This window comes from Benincasa hispida, chromosome 11 (genome assembly GCF_009727055.1).
Source record: "Benincasa hispida cultivar B227 chromosome 11, ASM972705v1, whole genome shotgun sequence".
NCBI lineage: Eukaryota > Viridiplantae > Streptophyta > Magnoliopsida > Cucurbitales > Cucurbitaceae > Benincasa > Benincasa hispida.
Window position 1 is genome coordinate 19,372,684 of NC_052359.1, and position 4,726 is coordinate 19,377,409.

Sequence of the window (4,726 nt, forward strand, 5' to 3'; positions counted from 1 at the left end):
CGACATGCATGCTTAGACTTTTCTATTATGAGATGAGTTTTGGACAAAAATAATCAAAAGAACATATCTAAGATTTTTATTAATTAGGTAGAGAACTATATAAAAAGTTTTATTTTACAAAAACGTAGGATCCATAAAATAACTAGCGTAGTGATACAAAATGCATATGCCCTAACAATAGTGAGTTTGATTGGTTGGCTATTTTGAGCGACGTCCAGTTTCTGCCACCTACGTTTGTGTCCTTACCTACAAAACCTGTAAAATAGGATATGAGTATATAATATACCCAGTAAGTAGTTCTCACATAGGGTAGTGACCAAATGCACAAATCACAATGCAACATTTCTGAAAACATTATTGAATTGGGTATCGAAAACAATATAATAACATGTTGGTGGTCGATTATGCTTCTAACGTAAATATCTCCGCCCTGATAGGAAGATGAGGACTTAGGCGGAAACTAACTCATCTGATGATGTTAGCGGGTCATGCAGTCAGTAAGGCCAGAGTCCGCATCCAACATCACTAACGTAAATTTCTCGCGCCCTGATAGAAAGATGAGGACTTAGGCGAAAAACTAGCCCATCTGATGATTAGCGGGTTATGCAGTCAGTAGGGGCCAGAGTCGCATCCAACATCAACCATTAACATAAACGTAAGATTGGTCTAGAGGGATGCAACCATACATACCCTGCTAGCCCTAGCATAATCTTGACATAGAATTGGGTCTAGAGGGGTGCAACCATACATACCCTGCTAGCCCTAGAATAATCTTGACATAGAATTGGGTCTAGAGGGGTGCAACCATACATGCCCTGCTAGCCTTAGAAGTATAACCTTTATCTAATTAAAATTTAATCTTATGAACAAACATAATGCATGGGGTCCCTTGTCGACAAACATATTTTAAACATGTAATGCAACATAACAATCACATAATTATGCAACATATTAAAGGTACACTACCATGAACCACTTAAAAAGAGGGTGAGATAAACTACTTACCTTGACTGCGATCCTAGTTATTCCTTATTATTCCCTATGGTTTGATCAGTAGAGCTTTCCCTCTTAAACTAAAAGGAAATTTGGACAGCACCTCACCCGAGCCTTATCTCTTTTAACCTCACAGAACTTCCTCACTCACACTTACTCTTTCATATGATTCTTTTTACTGAGATTTGTTTGAGAATGGGTTAAATCTTTAGGCAAAGGGTTCTATTTATCGTGGTTTTCAGCTCTTCTCAATGTGACAACTCATCCTACAAATGTCTTCTTTAAAATTACTTAGGTTTAAGAATTTCTCTTAATAAGACCTAATTTTGGCAAACGCTTGCCCTTACGTCTTCAACCTTTATTTGTATTCAATTTTAGGGTTCTCCATGTATAATCTATAAGATCGTGGCCAAATTCAACGCATAATCCACGCTTCTTTCCAAATCTTGCTCTTTTTGTTCTCAGAATCTCGCTCTCTCGAGCTTTCTAGCTGATTTGGCTCTCGTGACTCTCGCTCTCGCTCTCGCTCCCGCTCCTTCTCTCTCCCACTGTCTCGCTGAGAATCTCGCTCTCTCTAATTTTCTCTCCAATCTCGCTCTCTCCAATTTTCTCTCCAACCTTGCTAGTTTTCATGCGTGGTTGCCTTCACTGCTTGTGGATTCCACTTCTCCTTTTTAACTCTTTCAAATTTTAAGTATATGGGCAATTAATTGACCTCAAATTCTTCCAATGAGCAGTGCCCAAACAAAAAGTTATCTACTGCCCTTTGTCTCCTGAATTAGCTAGCGTCCAACTTCTAACTAATCCTCCCTGATTCTGCCCCCTTATTCATTATTTTTGGATAATTAATCAATTTCTTATTTTTTTTCCAATTCTAAATTTCCACCCGACTTTCCTATTAAGTTTATATATTTTTCATTCTTAATTATATATTTTATTTTTTTTTCTGCTTTCTAAATTAGGGTTAGGGTATTACATTTATCACCCATTTAAATAAAATTTCGTCTTGTTAACATTTGACATTAATTTCCTGTAGTGTATGCGTACAAATTTGGGTTGTTACAACATACAAGTGGATCGTGCTTTAAGTGATAACCTAAATGGTCTATAGTATATGGATAAAGGAGGGAAACCTTATCCTGTTGACGCTACAAGTGTTGCCCACTTTGTAGATGTTACAATTGTTGTAAAATGCTATAAATGATCTGATCCTGACCATTCATATATTAGACATGCGAGCGGGGATGCTCTATACAAAAGTGTTTGTATAAGACCGGACCACGAAATGTTTAGTCTCGTTATATAACGTCGTTCATGACTGATACTTTCATTTTACTAGGATGACCATAGGTAACATGACCTTAATCCTGAGTGAGTTGGGAACTCCTGTCTATAAGAGTGGTCCTTTGATTTGTATGGGTGCGAGTGGCCAAATCACCGACTCAAACCTACCACTTCGGGGATTCGTTTGATTGAGGAGCTTGGAACTCAGCTACACAAGAAAGAATTCACTCCTTCCCAGATTCAAGGGTAAGTAGATAAATTGCTCCCTTAAGGGTTGATTCCGGGGCTTGAATAATGTGACACCACACCTTCTCTTGGCCCGAGAAGGATTTACTCATAGTAGGACTATGATGTATTGTTCATTAGAGGAATCAGTGGTACATAAGGAGTTAGATATAATTATAGGGGAAAAACGTTGAATTGGCACGACTGTACTTACGAGTGATTTGTGAAAGGTCATCGTACTGTTGATTGGTTATATCCAATGGACACAAAAATATATCTATAGCGCGAAGAGTGTAGCTTTCGGTCTTTAGTGGAATGTCTGACAGTTAACGGATGGTGGATATCGTGATTAAAGAGTTTATTCAGTTATTCACATACCGTTGGAGCTTCAAGCTACAGGTCCATAAGGTCCCTTGGTAGCTCAATGGATTCATGTTGAGAATCAGTTTTTGGGTTAGTTTGAAGTGTTCAAATTAACAAGAGGAAATTTGATTATATATGGTATAATTAAATTGCATCAATTATATGAGATATAATTGACTTAATGTATTAGATACATTAATTAGAATTATTATTATTAAATGCTATAAATGAGAAAAAGAACTATGGTTTATATATTGCATGAGATGTGATATTAAAACAATGAGTTATGAATATATATTATTTATATTTGTAATTAAATCAATTATGGGATAATTGGTTTGGTTTTTTCTCTCAATAACCAACTTGGGAAGTTGTGATCAGTTATGGTAACTGATGGATAAAATGACAATCGTTTTTCATTTTTCATGATGCGATGATTAAGCGATTAACAATTGGACGCATAAGAGAAATAGCTATACGATAGCTTGAGAGCATAAACGATCGTGCAACGAGTTTGCTATACGATAGACACTTNTTTTCTAAACGATCGAGTACTCAGTCTATACGATAGACTTTAGTCATCTCCCACTTACTCGATTGTCTACACGATCTGTCAATTCCTCCTACCCTGTACCAAATCCATACAGAGCCCACAACTCCTAGATTCTCACACCGAGAATACCAAGGTAGCCTTCTGGTTGTGTCTACTTACTGTTCGAAGGTCGAGTGTTGCATATTCTTGATCGTGGAGATTATTGAGGCGTGACGTTCGTGTTGGTGAACGATCGTGTTGTTACATCAAGGGAATGAGAAGAATAGTTTTTCAAGGGTAAGTTCTCTTGATCCTTAGTATTTTCCTTATGAAGCATACTGTAATTTAGAGTTTATGCATAACTATTACTGTTTGATTGTAAATGTGTATGTTTTGTCACCATGGGATTTGGAACGATCTAGCTTCCGCTCACTGGTCTCTTTAATAAAAGTTCCTTCAGAGGCCCCTTGTTCAAGACCCAGAGTCAGCACTTAAGGGAATAACCTCTCTACTATCCCTAAAAATGGGTAGAAATGAATTTCTTCTGGCATCTATAACCCCAACTATCTACCTGGTCTGACTCCTGAAATGGGAGGCTTATTGAGCAAGCGCAGTTGAGCCAACCCTCACCTATGCAAATCTAAGGATAATCCCAAATAAATAGGAGTTCATAGTTAGCTCAGGATTAAGGTCAAGTTACCTAGGTCATTGTTTTGAAATAGCCAGACTTAAACAGTAAACAACATTATAAAGTAAGAGTGACTTATTTCATGGTCTGATCTTGTGCAAACTCTTTGCACAAGACGTCCCCACTCCTCATGTCATCACATGTACAAATTAGGATCACTTCATCTATAGCACTTTACAACTCCTTGTAACAGCTACAGAGTGGGCTGTATCTGATAGTGTTACTAGAATAAGGCACCCAACCTTATTCATATACTATAGATCATTTAGACTATTTACTCGAACCTAATCCACTTTTATGTCTCCACATAAAGTTTAAGTATTCATGTAATAGTCATGGATCTTTTAGTTTATTGGATTTCCTTCTAAACGAAATAAACAATTCATATATTCAATACAACTTTATTCAATCAAACTTCAATAACAACTTTATTGAATTATAGAATGAGTTTATTGTTTACAAACCACGAGTTTTAGGACATAAAACCCAAAAAACTCCCACTTGGACTAAAACTCCAGTGGTAACACACATATGAATATATAATGCTAAGTTTTTTAGTTTTACGGAAAAATACAACTAGTGCATCACATATCCATGGTTTGTCTTTAGGTATCACATACCCATGAGTTTTTCTCCCACTT